The sequence below is a fragment of the Pelophylax lessonae genome, assembly GCF_965119305.1.
Source record: "Pelophylax lessonae genome assembly, chromosome: 3".
In the NCBI taxonomy this organism is placed as follows: Eukaryota; Metazoa; Chordata; class Amphibia; order Anura; family Ranidae; genus Pelophylax; species Pelophylax lessonae.
In genome coordinates, this window is record NC_138770.1 from 18,397,803 (window position 1) to 18,415,036 (window position 17,234).

The following is a 17,234-nucleotide window of genomic DNA, read 5'->3' on the forward strand; positions in this document are numbered from 1 at the left end:
CTGGCGATGCGCGAAGAAAGGAGCAGTCGGGCGTGTCCCTTGAAGGTTTCCCACACAGCAGAGGGGGTCGCAAAGTCAACGTTAGCACTAAAGAAAAAGTCCAATTCAGCGGTCAATGAGTCAATGTCAGGGACGGTCTTGAGCCAAAAAGGTTCAGACGCCAATGATGTTGTTGAGGGTCGGTAAACGGGGACAGCCCTATTAAGTATGAGGTATGATCTGACAGCAGACGTGGTCCAAAACGAGCACAGCAGAGCCTGGGCGAAAGGGCCTGGGAGATCCAGATGGAGTCTATTCTGGACATGGTGGAATGGGTGGCCGAGAAACAGGAGTACGCTCTAATGTTGGGATGGAGGCACCTCCAGGAGTCTAGGAGTTGAAAACTACTAAGCAGTCTGTGAAATTGGGTAACTCTATCAGGGTAGACTGGGGAGTCGGGCGGACCCATCCTATCCAGACAGGGGTTGGGTACCATGTTAAAGTCGCCCATCCATATAGCAGGGAGGGATGGGAACCTAGACATGAAAGCCATTCCCTCAGCCAGGAGCACAGCACTAAAAGGAGGAGGTACATACCAGGCCAGTAAAAGGATTGCGTGCCCACCTATCCTACCAGACAAAAATATACCTGCCCTAGGGGTCCATCACCACCTCTTGAGTATCAAAGACCACAGACCGAGATATGAGCAGCGTGACACCCCTGGAATATGAGGAGTGTGACGTGTAGAAGGACCACCCTACCCATGGACGGCATAGGTAGCCCAACAGGTTACCCTCAGCATGAGTCTCCACCAGGGCAACAATAACCGCCCTCTGCTCCTTGAGGTAGGAAAATACAACAGTTTGTTTAACTTTATCTCGTAGGCCGCGTACGTTCCAGGCGAGTATGGTTAACGGAGCCATATCACATGGATAGTAGAATCTGGTGGCATAGGAGGATCAAGATACCCCAGGACAGGCACAGCCCACACCTGCAGTGCATAATCCAAAGCATGATACCATGGCAAATGAACAATACAATAAATGTATGACAGTAGTAACAAAGGTAAAGACAAAAGGTGTAGTACAAAACTCAAAAACAGTTATCCCAACCCCCCATCCAGCCCAACACACACCCCAACTTGTGTGGGCATAAAACCCAAAACCAGGTACAAAAGAAAAATGAAAAAAGTAGGACAACAGGACCAAGCACCCATGGGTGGCCCAGCAGTAAAATAGGACCCCAAAAGGTGGGTGGAAGAGCTGCGAGTTCAGGGGGCGAACAATCTCCGAAGAGTAGTCCCAGGGTCAGGACATTTTGGTGAGCAGATTCCAGTGGGAAGGAACACAATTCCTTATGCGGGCAGAGTGGCCTCCCGGCCAATAAGCAAGGGAACGTTCCAGCATAGCATGGTGGGCAGCGTCTAGGGAAAGATCAAGGTAGAGCAGGGAAGTGTGGAGTCATAAGCGAAAGAAAGGGGGGGGGGGAGAAGGAAGGAGACAAAGGATGGTACTGAACCCCACAATAACAGTCACACTGAGGCCGCAAGGCAGCTGATGGATTCCTAGAGTTCGAGGAGAGGCATTGAACAGAACACACCATCACCAAAAGCATGGGTAGAAGAGGGGAAAGTTATGGGCATGAGGTTCCCCCATGTATATTCCTAGTCCAGGATCTATGTAAGGGGTGCGTCGCAACACAGGGGGACAGGTAAGTACAGACCGGGCAAAGTCTCCAGGCAAGTTATGGGGCAGAGCACAAGCATTACAGGGGGTACTCACGGTAAGCGGTCCAGCCAGGCTACGGCGGCGTCCGGATCCTCAAAAAAGTGAACTCTGTCCTCTCCAATCACACGCAGCCTGGCAGGGTACAGCATAGAGTATTTAAAGGTTTGCGGGTCCTGAGGCGCTTTTTAACATCTCCGAAACGGCTGCATTGTTTCTGGACTTCAGCGGAGAAATTTGGGAAGGCCAGGATATGATGGTTGTTCAGAGGGATGTTACCTCGCTCTCATGATAGGCATAGAATCGCATCCCTGTCTCTGAAGTTCAAAAAGCGTGCAATGAAGACCCAAGGGGGGACACCTGGAGGGGTTTTCTTGGCTGGCATGCGATGTGCCCTTTCAACAACAAAAGCCTGAGAGTAGGCCTCCCTACCATAAGATTTAACCAGGAGTTCTTCCAGAAAGGTAGCAGGAGAGGCCCCCTCTGTGTCTTCCGGCAGCCCTATGAAATGAATATTGTTGCGTCGGACCCTATTCTCAAGGTCATCCTGCTTGTGTAATAAGTAGGCAATGTATCTAGAGGCCTGTTCAACAGCGTTCTGGACTGGGGGGAGATCATCCTCCACTCTGGATATGCGTCCCTCTGCCTCTGTCACCCTCCCCCGCAGTTTCTGGAAATCCTGTCGCAGTAGGGAGATATCAATCTTGATTTCCTCAATTTTTGATGTTAAAGAGGCTTTGCAATCCGTGATGGCCGCAAGGATGGCAACCTGATCGATCCCTGGCGCGGCCGCGGCGGGAATGGAGGGTGGCGATCCGCCATCTTGGGCATGCACGCCTCCCTCTAGGCCCCGGAATTTATCTAGTTTCGCTGCTGGTTTCTTTGGCGGGGACATGGTGGGGTGAGTATCAGGGATGTGTCCATAGGTGACAGAGGGGGTTACCGCTCGACTATGTGGTAGCAGGATAGCAGAATCGGATGTCGGCCGGGAGAGCTCTGCTCACACACGTCCGCTCACATGTAGCTTCAGGCCACGCCCCCCAGGAGTATGTAATTTACAACATAGAGTATATAGTGCAGGGGTTAGAAATATGTAATGTACAACATAGAGTATATAGTGCAGGAGTTTGTAATGTACAACATAGAGTACAAAGTATATTGTGCAGGGTCAGGAGTACTTAATGTACAACATAAAGTATATAATGCAGGGTCATATATATGTAATGTACAACAGAGAGTTTATAGTGCAGGGGTCAGGAGTATGTAATGTACAACAGAGAGTTTATAGTGCAGGGGTCAGGAGTATGTAATGTACAATATAGAGGATATAGTGCAGGGGTCAGGAGTGTGTAATGTACACAATAGAGCAGGACTTCCCAAACTGTGGGTCTGAGTGGGTCGTCGACAACGGAGCAGTCAGATCAGCAGTGAGGGAAAAAAAAAATGACCATTTAATACGCCCACTAGGGGCGCGGTGGCCGGGTGCACAGAAGAGCGTGACGGTGCGCCGTGAGCTGAGACAGAGGGGAGGAGCATCAAAGTCCTCTTCTCCTTCTTCCCCTCCTTGTGTACGACACAGTGGCGTAATTATAGCAGCCTGCAGGGGGCCCGCACAGGTCCTCTGTCAAGTTTGAACATAGCTTGCCTTAGCCGGGGCTGTGGGCGGAGCTGGGGGCGGTCCTAGGTACGGATAACTGCTTGTCACTTGTCCACACTGTGGATACAGCTAGCACGAGGGTGTATAGGCGGGCAGGAGGGGCGACATATAGGAGAACCAATCTCCTCCATTCTCCTTCTGGCTCCTGCAGGGCTTTCAGTGGCTGCAGGGGCGGGATCATTTCTACCATATGCCTCCCCACCGGACCTCCTATCCAGCCTGGCACTAGTTGTATTTACGATGTTGACAAGTAGTCATCTGTTCCTAGGACCGCCTCCCAGCTCCGCCCCCTCGACTCCGGCTTCAACTTCCGCTTCTTGTTTCAAAGCTGTTCCTGCCGCTGGTCTGGTAGGAGAAATGCTCCCTGCCCCGAGGCCGCTCAAGTAGATACAAACACAATCTCTGCCACAGCAGAGTGTCAGGAAATACACTACCCAGCAAGTATAGTGTTCCAGGTGTCCAACTGACTGTCACTCTGCTCCCCCCGCCCCATACTTCCCCCTCCCCCCATACTGTCCTCCATTGTCCCCCTCCCATCATGCTGCCCCCCATAGGGTCTCCCTATACGGCTCTCCACTGCCCCCTCCCAGCCACCACCACCGCTGCCACCGATCCCACCCCCCTCATCCCCACCACCGCTGCCACCGATCCCACCCCCTCATCACCACCACCGCTGCCACCGATCCCACCCCCCTCACCACCACCACCGCTGCCACCGATCCCACCCCCCTCACCACCACCACTGCTGCCACCGATCCCACCCCCCTCACCACCACCACCGCTGCCACCGATCCCATCCCTCTCACCACCACCACCGCTGCCACCGATCCCACCCCCTTCACCACCACCGCTGCTACCGATCCAACCACCACCACCACCGATCCTAACCCCCTCATCACCACCACCGCCACCGATCCCACCCCCCTCATCACCACCACTGCTGCCACCGATCCCACCCCCCTCATCACCACCACCGCTGCCACCGATTCCACCCCCCTCACCACCACCACTGCTGCCACCGATCCCACCCCCCTCACCACCGATTCCCACCCCCCTCACCACCACCACCACTCCCACCGATCCCACCCCCCTCACCACCACCACCGCTGCCACCGATCCCACCCCCCTCACCACCACCAGTAATATATCACCATCGCAATAAGTGGACTGTTTTTGATAATTGCTCCACTTTTACCTGGAATTTGCTCTTATGTACAGTATGTATGTATGTATGTATCTATATATATATATAAAACACTATGTCATTTCATATCTGTCTTATCTACATTATATAATACATGCTTCACATGTGCTTTAAAATGTGCATGGTTTTCCCTTTTAGGAATAGGAAAATAATGATGCTATGCTTTTGGGCCGGTATAATAATGCTATGGGGCTGGTATGAAATTATTTCCAGGGCTGGTTTTTATTCCCAGTCCGGCCCTGGGCACCGGACGTATTGCTGGGGGGGGGTGGGGTTCCCATCTGACGTCGCTGGGGGCGGTGACTGATGCACGCACCGTCCGACTCAGTCACCTTCCCGCCCGTTCCGCCGCCGTCAGTGAAGAGAGGAGCAGCGCGCCGGAGTGTGGAGTGACGGGAGTCAAGCCAGCGATCCAGCCCACTGCCCAGGACAGCAGGTAAGTGATTGAAGCCGCTGCAGTGGGTAAGTAGCAGTGCTGTGCCATGCCTGTACATACTGTGACATGCCTATACCTACTGTGCCATGCCTGTACATACTGAGCCATGCCTGTACATATACCTACTGTGCCATGCCTGTACCTACTGTGCCATGCCTGTACCTACTACTATGCCATGCCTGTACATACTGTGCCATTCCTGTACATACTGTGCCATGCCTGTACATACTGTGCCATGCCTGTACCTACTGTGCCATGCCTATACCTACTGTGCCATGCCTATACCATCACCTGTGCCATGCCTATACCTACTGTGCCCATGCCTATACCAATCCCTCCCTTTATACAAGATGAGCTGATGGTCTTTGGGTTGATTTTGAGGATGATGATGCTGGTATCTCTGCATTGAAATGGGGCATGCTGGCATCTCTGCATTGAAAGGGGGCATGCAGGCATCTCTGCATTGAAAGGGGGCATGCAGGCATCTCTGCATTGAAAGGGGGCATGCAGGCATCTCTGCATTGAAAGGGGGCATGCAGGCATCTCTGCATTGAAAGGGGGCATGCTGGCATCTCTGCATTGAAAGGGGGCTTGCTGGCATCTCTGAATTGAAAGGGGGCTTGCTGGCATCTCTGAATTGAAAGGGGGCTTGCTGGCATCTCTGAATTGAAAGGGGGCTTGCTGGCATCTCTGCATTGAAAGGGGGCATGCTGGCATCTCTGAATTGAAAGGGGACATGCTGGCATCTCTGCATTGAAAGGGGGCATGCCGGCATCTCTGAATTGAAAGGGGGCTTGCTGGCATCTCTGCATTGAAAGGGGGCATGCTGGCATCTCTGAATTGAAAGGGGGCACGCTGGCATCTCTGCATTGAAAGGGGGCATTCTGGCATCTCTGCATTGAAAGGGGGCATTCTGGCATCTCTGCATTGAAAAGAGGCATGCTGGTATCTCTGCATTGAAGGCTGCACACTGGTCTCTCTGCATTGAAAGGGTGCACGCTGGTCTCTCTGCATTGAAAGGGTGCACGCTATACCTTAATTCTGTAGGCTTTAAAATTCAATTACAAGCAAGTGGGTCCTGAAAAAAATCTGTATTCATAAGTGGGTCTCGGCCCAAAAAAGTTTGGGAAGCCCTGCAATAGAGTATATAGTGCAGTAGTATGTAATGTACAATATAGAGTATATAGTGCAGGGGTCAGGAGTATAAAGTGCAGGGGTTAGGAATATGTAATGTACAACAGAGTATATAGTGCAGGGGTCAGGAGTATGTAATGTACAACAGAGTATATAGTGCAGGGGTCAGGAGTATGTAATGTACAACAGAGTATATAGTGCAGGAGTATGTAATGTACAATATAGATGATATAGTGCAGGGGTCAGGAGTATGTAATGTAAACCATAGAGTATAGAGTGCAGGGGACAGGAGTACGTAATGTACAACATAGAGTATATAGTGCAGGGGTCAGGTGTATGTATGGTACAACACAGAGAATATAGTACAGGGGTCAGGAGTATGTAATGTACAACAGAATATATAGTACAGGGGTCAGGAGTACGTAATGTACCAACATATATAGTGCAGGGTCATATGAATGTAATCTACAACATAGAGTATATAGTGCAGGGTCAGGTGTATGTATTGTACAATATAGAGTATATAGTGCAGGGGTCAGGAGTGTGTAATGTAGTGCAGGGGTCAGGAGTGTGTAATGTACACCATAGAGTATATAGTGCAGGAGTATGTAATGTACACCATAGATTATATAGTGCAGGGGTCAGGAGTACGTAATGTACAACATAGAGTATATAGTGCAGGGGTCAGGAGTGTGTAATGTACAACATAGAGTATGTAGTGCAGGGGTCAGGAGTATGTAATGTACAACATAGAGTATGTAGTGCAGATGCCATGGCAGATCACTTACAGATTCTGCAGATCAATGTCTACTCTCACAGTGTCAGTACCTATAAACCGACTGAGCAACACTGTAAGCACATTCCCAAATTTCAGTGCGTCCTCCGAGTGAGTCACCAGGCCCTCCTTAGAGACCGGCCTTCTTCATGACTCCCTCCAGCAAGGGGCCTCCCCTGGGTCTCCTCCTTGGCACAGCTTCCTCCAGACCAGGCAGGATAGCTTCACAACCACTACAGCACATGTTAGGCCCCAAAACAGGCTAATCGACCAAACAGCAGAGCTCCATCCAGCAGCCCCTCCCTACACCTCATCCCAGGGGAAGAGAGCGAGCACATGGCCTGTCCCAAATATTTATTTCCTCCCCCAGCATGCACCAGTGACATAAACCTCCTACTGGATTGGCTGACGGAAAATATAAATATTTGTAATGTAAGACATTAAACCCAAAGAAAATATTTATTATATTGCAACTTATCGATTCTTAGATGTGATGTTAGTTTTCCTTTTTAGGATTTCTTATATGTTCATCTGGTGATCTGGCCAGTAAATCTGTTCTATAAAAGCTCCAACTCTAAAGCAGAATGTATCAGTTACTGGGATGGGGCAGACCATTTACCACTGACAGGGGTGCTTACAACGATCAGCTTTTATTTAGTCTTGTAACCTTTATCCCAAAGGGAAAAACTGTTTGCTGTAACTGATTATAAAGTTTTAACTTATGTAGGAGGATTTGTTTCATCTCTGTGTATCCCCTGAGGCCGGCCAGTCACTTCACTGGGTATATGGAGGGTTTACACCCACTCCAAATGTTTACATGAGACAAGTTACAGAGGTCCCACAACGCTGCCCCCCATCTCCTGAAACTGCACTCAGTGACTTGGGTGTGAGACTATACAGACATATCTTTCCACCCGGCACAGCCAGCAAATAACAGAGCAAGTAACCCCGGGAAAATTGTTCTGTCAGAGATCTTACTAGACCCAGGCATGGGGCAGAAAACCCGAAGAACAAACCCCAGGTGCCTAGGTCTGGTAACTCCTCTGGTGAAAATCAACATTACGCTTCCAGCTGAACCCCAGAATCTCCATAAATCCAGTCTAGAGACATAAATTGTGTCTGCAGCACAGAGAAGGAAGATTATCCGAGAGAAATACAGGAATACAGGACGGGGAACACAGCTCAGGAAAGTGACCAGGGTATTACAGGCTGATATCACTCAGTCCCCGCCCTACTCTGGACCAATCAGTGAGCAGTATGGGTGGAGGAATGTATTTAGTGTTAATGACCCACCTGTGCTGATCTCTGTAGGAGTGTCCTCCTCTATAAATGTCCCCGTTATTCCATCCCCCTCCATAGACTGCTGATCATCCCTCACATACCTCTCTTCAATCTCAACTTTCATATCAATTGGATCTCCACTCTAAACCAAGAAAATGAGAGAAAATATCATCAGAAAACTATAAGGTCACTTAAAAAAAATCCACACATCATCTCCATGAGTCCATGTTCTAGATTCTCAGTCTGCTCCACCAACCTTGTAACAGTGAGGGATGGTGTGATCTTCCTGTGTGGAATCCCGGGAATACAGAGGACGGGGACATCTCTCTGGTGGGTTCCTGGTATTAGGTGGCTCCATCATATCCTTGTGTCCTTCTGAAAACTCCTCCATCACTCCATACTCCTCATCCTCCTCTTTATTCTCTTCTTTAACATCAATATTATCCTCCCCGAGGTTTCCACTCTGAATAAATAATAAAACATTAATTGTAACAAATATACTGTATATAAATCAGAACTACCAATAATTGTCACTCATCTACCTGATGATGGTGAGGGATGGTGTGACCTTCCTGTGTGGAATCCCGGGAATACAGAGGACGGGGACATCTCTCTGGTGGGTTTCTGTAGCTGGATGACTCCACCATGGTGTCCTGGTACAGATCTTTGTGTTCTTTTAGAAACTCTGACTCCTCCATCTCCCCATCCTCATCATCCTCCTCTTTTATCTCTTCTTTAACCTCAACTTTAGAATCTCTCAGGTTTCCACTCTGAATATATAATAAAAATGACATCAATGGTAACAATGCAGATAATGTACAGATCCTAATGATACTATCAGTGATTGTTCCTCATCTACCTGATGATGGTGAGGGATGGTGTGACCTTCCTGTGTGGAATCCCGGGAATACAGAGGACGGGGACATCTCTCTGGTGGGTTCCCATTACTGGATCCATCTGTAGGAAACACACACACTGACTGAATACATTGTTTCTATGTGTTTATCAGATGATGGGGGATCTAGGTGGAGCCTCCGTACTGCTCTCTACTTTACAATAAAGTCTCCTCTTACCCGGTGATGTGAGGGGAGGCTGATTCTCCATCATGACGTCCTTGTAGAGATCCTTGTGTCCTTCTAAATACTCCCACTCCTCCATGGAGAAATAGACAGTGACATCCTGACACCTTATAGGAACCTGACACACACAATGATACAGTCACCATCCAGACACATCCCTTGTCTGTTACTGGATAATGTCCCAGAATTCCCAGCACCGCTCACCTCTCCTCGATTATCTCTATGGTGACTTCTAGAATCTTCTTTGTATTTCTCTATTCTATCAGGGAGGGAGGTGGAGGCAATGTGATGGTCATATGATCTCCAGACTTCACAGGAGGAAAACTCTAGATCTGAACACAAATAGTAAAATCAAATGAAATTCCCAGAATCCTCCTCACCTCACCATTCAGGTTTCCATTTGATTAAAGCCCCACCTCAGACTGAGGTATAATTTACCCACACAGGACCCCCACACTACGCAGAGTAAAAGCTTGTTGCAGGCATTCTGACATCATTACATACAATGCAGGACCAACAGACCCACTTTGCTAATGAGGATGCCAAGGGTCCGCCCACATCCTAAGAGCATGAGAAAAAAAAAGCCAGATGGAGGGACATTGGGGGAGGAGCTGTGAGGTCAGTGTGATGTCATAGGACATATAGACTCTGAATGGAGGGACATTTAGATGGGGAGATTTGAGGGGTCCTCTATATGAGGCTCCTGTGCTAACCAAATAATTGTTCTCGGGTGCCTCCCACTTCTCCTAAAATGAAGAGTGAACTTTGACCTTTACCATACAGAGATCTGTCAAGAATGTGTGAAAGTAAGCTCTCATGTGAGCAGGTGACATGCGGAGGAACGGAGTGTAAATAGCAGACACTTTCATCCAGAGCTCCTAATGGTGGGGATGGATTTTGCTGCATGCTGGTGCCAAGTTTCCACCCCCCAGGGTCACTGCAGGTGTGGAGAAAAGATGTGTAAGAGGATATGGAGGAGAGATGAGGAGGAGATCCAGGAATCAGGATAAAGGTCAGGACAAGCAACAGACGAGCGCATCCAAGAGATGAAGCCGGGGTCACTACACAGAAAATCAATCCAAGGAAACAACAGGCAGGACGAGGAATAGCAAGAAGGAGCTCAGAGACAAATGAGAATATTGCTCAGCCAATGGGAGATTATCTCAGCATGACTTACATAATGAAGAAGATGAGGGGGAGGGGAGGAAGTCACTTAAGGTGACCATAGATACATGGAAATTCAGCTGGTTCAGCAGGGATCGGTCACATTTCCATCCACGTGTGGTCACTGCCGGATAAAAGTCACTCGATCAGCAGGTGCAGCCAATAGCTTCATCACTGATCTGTGTATTCTGAGAGCGGAGGAGCGCCCTCCATTGCCAGAATACAATAGTGCAGCCAGGAGGATCCCCCCCATCCCCCTCCTAGGTAAGGATGGGGGAATCGCTTCAGTTTTTTTTCACTCATCACTCTGGCTGAATGATAAAACGGAACCATGTATGGCCAGCTTTATACAGCAAGATATATTATTCATCAACTGATCCCCCTGAAGGGGTTAATCTACGTACCTCCTCTGCCGCGCCAATTCCTGCATTGTCTTCTCTTTCTGTCCTACCAAATGGAATGTCCTGTCAGAATCTGACATCACTTCCTGTCTGCATTCCATAGAGACTTCCTGTCTGTATTCCATAGAGACTTCCTGTCTGGGTAGAAGTGAGATCACCACCTTGTGGAGCTCAGAGGAACTGCAGCCCTGAGAACCGTCTGGTAGTGTGAACACGGCCTTGTGCTGTGTGTGTATGTACTGTATATCCTTCCCCTTTCTCTCCTCCCTGAGTGTGTATGAAGAGGCGGAGCTCCTGCTGGAACAGCGGTTGGAGGAGGAAGCCGAGTCTAGGAGGGAGACTGACAGAAAGAGCAGCAGACTTGCAGGAGTGAGCGAGGAGGATCCAGTTCCTTTGCCATCGGAGGTGAGGAGAGTGTGAAGGATGTTTGTGACTCTGGTAGCTGAAAAGCTGGGAGTCATATTGCTCTGGTGAGTGGGGAAGCACTACTAAGGGGGCGCCCTCACCATCACGTGTGTAAGAGGTGGAAGAAGGCATGGCTACACTACAGCTGGCACAGTTGGGAGCACGGAGAACTTTCACACCTTATCAACTTTTTATTAAGTTGCAAACTTTTTTGAATCAACAGAACTTTGTTGAAGTAGATGCAAAGTGGAAGCAGTGGACTTGCAGAGAACACTATATTGAGCAAAAAATATTGTATATTTAGATGAAATTGCACAGGTTTTTATTGTAAAGAAAATATTATAAGATTAACGAAGTAGGTGCTAAGTGGAAGCAGTGGATCTGCAGGGAACAGCATCTTGAGCACAAAGCACTTTATGTTGTATATGAATTTGCACATGGATCAGTTTACTTCATTTATTGATAAACACCATAAGATGAATGAAGTAGGTGTAAATCTGGACCTAGGGAACACAAGGGAGGTGGAGTGGGAATCCTCCTATCCTCACAGAGCACCTTCCAGGTTCTCCACTCTCCTCCCTCTCATCATTTGAAGCTCACTGTATACGTCTATTTTCTCCAATCTCCTCTAGAATTGCTGTGATTTATCGGCCCGCTGGACCGGTATTAACTTTCCTTGATGACTTCTCTGCTTGGCTGCCCTACTTTCTCTCTTCTGAAATCCCCACAATCATTCTCAGCGACTTCAACATCCCTGTTACTACGAACACTTCTGCTACTTCCAAACTTCTCAGTCTAACCTCCTCATTTGGCCTGAAGCAATGGATACACAATGGATAGAGGCTTCTACTCACTCTGGTGACAACACCCTCAGCCTTGTATTCTCCCACCTATACACTCCATGCATCCTCTCCAACAATCCTCTCCCTCTCTCTATACACCACTAGGGAGGGGCCATCGGTTTGGGCCGAGGATAACTTCACCAATCACCCGAATTTTCTGTGCGCTCGGTGTTTTCATTTTTTTACTATTTACATCCCGCCGAGCGCACAGTCAATAGGTTGTTAAGAAGGGAGACCGGGAAGCCGGCCGCTGCGTCCTTAACAACGAATGAGTCATGAGCTGTCAGTGGGCTTCCCCAGAATGTAAAGAAAAGAATTGCCGGCAAGAAAAAAATTGGGGAAAAATCGGCGTGGGGTCCCCCAAAATCCATACCAGGCCCTTTGGGTCTGACATGAATTTTAAGGGGAAATCCATGCCAAAATGTAAAAAAACAAATGGCATGAGGTCCCCCCAAAATCTATAACTGACCCTCATCCGAGCATGCAGCCTGGCAGGCCAGGAAAGGGGGGGACGAGCGAGTGCCCCCCCTGAATCCTACCAGGCCACATGCCCTCAACATGGGGGGTACGCCCCAAAGCACCTTGTACCTATATTGATAGGGACAAGGGCCTCTTCCCCACAACCTTGGCCTGTGGTTGTGGGGGTCTGCAGGCAGGGGGGCTTATCAGAATAATGGAGCCCCCTTTAACAAGGGGGCCCCCAGATTCCACTCCCTATGTGAATGAGTTTGGGGTACATTGTAAAAATAAATGAGGCTAAGACCCATTTTTCACAATTCCTTTTATAGAAAAAATAAAAAAAAACAATGTCCCTTGATGTAGATACATCGTCATTCACGACGCCCACTGCACCTCTGGATCCCACCAAAAAACACTCCACCCTCAAGGAATGACAGTCTGACAGTTCTTAAAATGGTAAGGAGCAGGGCCACCTGGTGACATCATCTGGTGGCCCGCCCCCTTGTGATGTAACAGACTGGTGCATGCTGGATCGGTGACATCATATGAGGCAGGGTCACCAAGTGACATCACCAGGTGGCTCTGCCCCTTACCCATTTAAAAACTGTCACCCGGCGGAGCAGGCATTCGACAGTCAGCCTTCCTCTTGGGCGGAGGTTATTTATTTTGGGTCGGCGGTGCATCGGTCGTTGTGATTGACGATGGATCTACATCAGGGGACATTGTTTTTGTGTTTTTTTTTATTAAAGTAACTGTCAAAAACTGGCTCATGTCTTTATTTTTGACACATTTTTGGTAAATACTAGAGCAGAGTTGTGTTGGTTCCTCAAACCAAAGAGATGGGATTGTGTAGGCAGGTAACTTTTTTTTAAAACAAAATAATTTATTGTGCAAATAACAGAAATTGGAGAAGACAATCAAACAATATTATAGACTAGTGACAAACATTAGCGGTATAGCCGCTTGGTTTCCATATTATTTTATGCAGAAAAGGTGATTCAGTTGTTTACTGTGAAGACATCCGGACATATACCTTGATGATGCACATAAGTACTCGGTTACCAACCTAGTCTATGCATTACAGGCCCACGCCAACACTCAGGATCTCGCTGCAATACGGGGGTGCAGTGGGGGGAACCAGCTCCACATTTCTCCACCTAAAGCACAGCAAGGTACACTGGGGAGTGTTTATGAAGCTACAAATATCTTGTGAACTATAATTTTTTTTTTAAATTGTCTATAAGATATCACAAGTTTATTACAATGTCACTAATTTCAGATTTGTTCACTTTTTTAGAAATATTGGTGATATCCTTGAAAAAGGCTTTTTCCTATAGCCGAAACGCGTCGGAAACCATTTCTTTCACTCACATCCTCAGTCCGGATGTCTTCACAGTAAACAATGGAAACCAAGCGGCTATACCGCTAATGTTTGTCACTAGTCTATAATATTGTTTGATTGTCTTCTCCAATTTCTGTTATTTGCACAATAAATTATTTTGTTTAAAAAAAAAAGTTACCTGCCTACACAATCCTATCTCTTTGGTTTGAGGAACCAACACAACTCTGCTCTAGTATATACATTAAGGATGATGGCAACCACTAATACTTTAAGTAGCTCCAAAGGCAACCCCCATTTTTGGTAAATGAGGGCCAGGATCTGGGGGCCCCCTTTTTCAAGGGGGCTTCCAGATTCCGATAAGCCCCCTGCAGACCCCCCTGCCCCAAAGCACCCCCCCCATGTTGAGGGCATGTGGCCTGGTATGGTTTGGGGGGCACTCACTTGTCCTCTGTCCTGGCCTGCCAGGCTGCATGCTTGGATAAGGGTCTAATATGGATTTTGGGGGGGAAGATACACCATTTCTTTTAAAAAAAAATTGGCATGGGGCTTCCCCTCAAAATCTATACTAGACCCTTGTCCAAGCATGCAGCCTTTTTTTGGCCTGGTATGGATGGGGTCTGGTATAGACGGTGGGGGCACCACGCCGTTTTTTCCCCATTTTTTATTTTCTCTGCCAACAATAATTATTTTTACATTCAGCTGTTTGCAGGGAAGCCCGCTGAGAGCTGAAGACTCTTTGTTGTAAAGGACGCCGTGGCCGGTTTCCCGGCCTCGCTTCTAAACAACCTATTGACTGTGCACTCAGTGGGATGTAAATAGTAAAATAAATAGAAGAAACGCGGAGCACACAAATTTGGGTGTTTTGCGAACATCTGAAGGGGCCATTTCGGGCTGAAGTTATGCTCGGTCCAAAATGTTCGCCCATCCCTAGTGGTGTTTAGAGAGAGAGAGAGGGTTGTTGGAGAGGATGCATGGAGTACATAGGTGGGAGAATACAAGGCTGAGGGTGTTGCCACCAGAGTGAGTAGAAGCCTCTATCCATTGTGTATCCATTGCTTCAGGCCAAATGAGGAGGTTAGACTAAAAAATTTAGAAGTAGCAGAAGTGTTTTTTTTGTAACAGAGATGTTGAAGTCACAGAGAATGATTGTGGGGATTTCAAAGGGCCTGGTATGGACCGAGGGGGGACCCCCACATTGTTTTTTTTTTTATTATTTCTATTGCAATGGCCGGGAAAATCAATTTAAATGTAAATTTTTTTCTTTTTTTTTTCTTTATAAATGTCAGCTTTGCTGCAGCAGGTTCTATACACAGTACAGATACACCACTTTACAGGCAGACTAGATTCCCCAGGCTCTGTATTTAAAGGATTTTTTTCTTTTTTTTTTTCACTTTAACCATGATTTAAATTACTGCTCCTTTAAAAACTATATTTTGTAAAAAAAAAAAAAAAAAAAAATTTGCATTGATAGTATCAAAAATGAAGAAAATAATAATAAAAAAAGAAAAACATGCACAGAGAAATTTCGGGTGTTCGTTGAACACCCAGACGATGTTCAAGCCAAACTTATGCCCTTCCCGAACCAGTTGCCCATCCCTACTCCCTGATTATCTCTCGCCTCAACTACTGCAACTCCCTCCTCATTGGCTTACCTTTACATATGCTATCCCCCCTTCAGTCCCTAATGAATGCTCCTGCCCGACTCCTCCACCTTACAAATGGCTCAGCATCTGCTACTTCTCTCTGCCAATCCCTCCATTGACTGCCACTCACCCAACAAATTTAAATTAGAAATACTAACGGTAACTTACAAAGTCATCCACAACTCGGCCTCCAGCTACATCACTAACCTGGTCTCAATATTCCAACCAAATCATCCTCTTCAATCTTCCCAATATCTCCTGCTTTCTAGTTCCCTTGTCACCTCCAGGACTTCTCCCGAGCCTCTCCTATGGAACTCCCTTCCCTAATCTGTCTCATTATCTCTTACTCTATCCACCTTTAGGTGTTCCCTGAAAACCCATCTCTTCAGAGAAGCCTATTCTGCCCCCACCTAACAAATGTACTTTTATTTTCTCCATCAGCCCATCCCCCACAGTTATTACCTTTTGTATCACTTGACCCTCCCTCCTAGATTGTAAGCTCTAAAGAGCAGGACCCTCCGATTCCTCCTGTATTGAATTTTATTGTAATTGTTCTGTTTGCCCTAACATTGTAGAGCCTGCGCAAACTGTTGGCGCTTTATAAATGCTGTATAATAATAATAATAATATATGACTGCCTAGTCCAGCCTTTCTCAGCCAGGGTTCCTCCAAAGGTTCCTAGGGGCTCCTTGTCACTTCCTTGGGCTGTATATGGAAGTGTCACCTACCAGCCGTTTCTGGATACTGAAGTCTGTCATCATTGCACCGACACACACAATTACATTATTTAATTTATTATATTTTTTATTATAATTTTAATTTTAAACAAGAGTGCAGAAATAAATCAATAAAATAGTAAAAGAAGAAAAAATCCAATTGGACAGGAAAATGACTTGTCTGGAATGTGGAGGCGGAGTCAGTAATAATTTGTGTACAATATAATACACAATGTGTTACATTATTATAACAAAGTATTGTAGAAAAGATCACACCATAGAAAATGGGGGAGAGGAAAAAATAAACCCGGATATGAAGGTGACATTTGTGTACAAGGAACACCTTAACAATTACCACCATTTTATTCTCCAGGGCCTCTGCTTTCAGAAAATATATGTTTGGGGGGTTTTATCTAATCTTCAGGCCCAAAATCTGCATTTTACCATGTGTGCAAAAATAATGCAAACACAGCTCTGGTATTTATGTCCTTCAATGTGCACTATACTCATAAATACATGGGTGTGATCTCAGGGATTAGTATGCCCCCCCCCCCCCCCGACACAGGAAACTAAGGGGTCTATGCAAAGAATATGTTGGGTGAGTGTGACAAGCATGTGTCCAGCCGTGACAAATTCTGGCTGTATTCTAATAAACACAGTGATTTCTTATAATCGTCAGCTCCAACTAGTGGCCATAATGAGGTATTAGTTCCAAAATACCTCAATCAGGAAAAATAGTTCAATGCCGCATTATGGCCACTAGATGGACCCAATGATCATAGAAAATCACTGAATGAAATAAAATAAGACCAACATTTGTCATGGATGAATGAATGCGTGTCATATTTGTTCATCTATTTTAAAAAAATAAACATGTAAGTGAAGTGGTAACTATTGAGCCAATCCCTTCATCAAACCACACATAATATCTCCCTTCAAAGGGAAAACAGAAATTATTTACAGAAAATCAAACAGTATAAATATTTTCCAACC

At 46.9% G+C, this 17,234-nt stretch overlaps 1 protein-coding gene across 1 annotated transcript in view; it reads left to right on the forward strand.

The window, feature by feature from the left end:
- The window catches only part of LOC309550239 (uncharacterized protein), a gene marked incomplete at both ends in the record, with an annotated part of 1,760,330 nt that overhangs the window by 372,927 nt on the left and 1,370,169 nt on the right, over positions 1-17,234 (forward strand).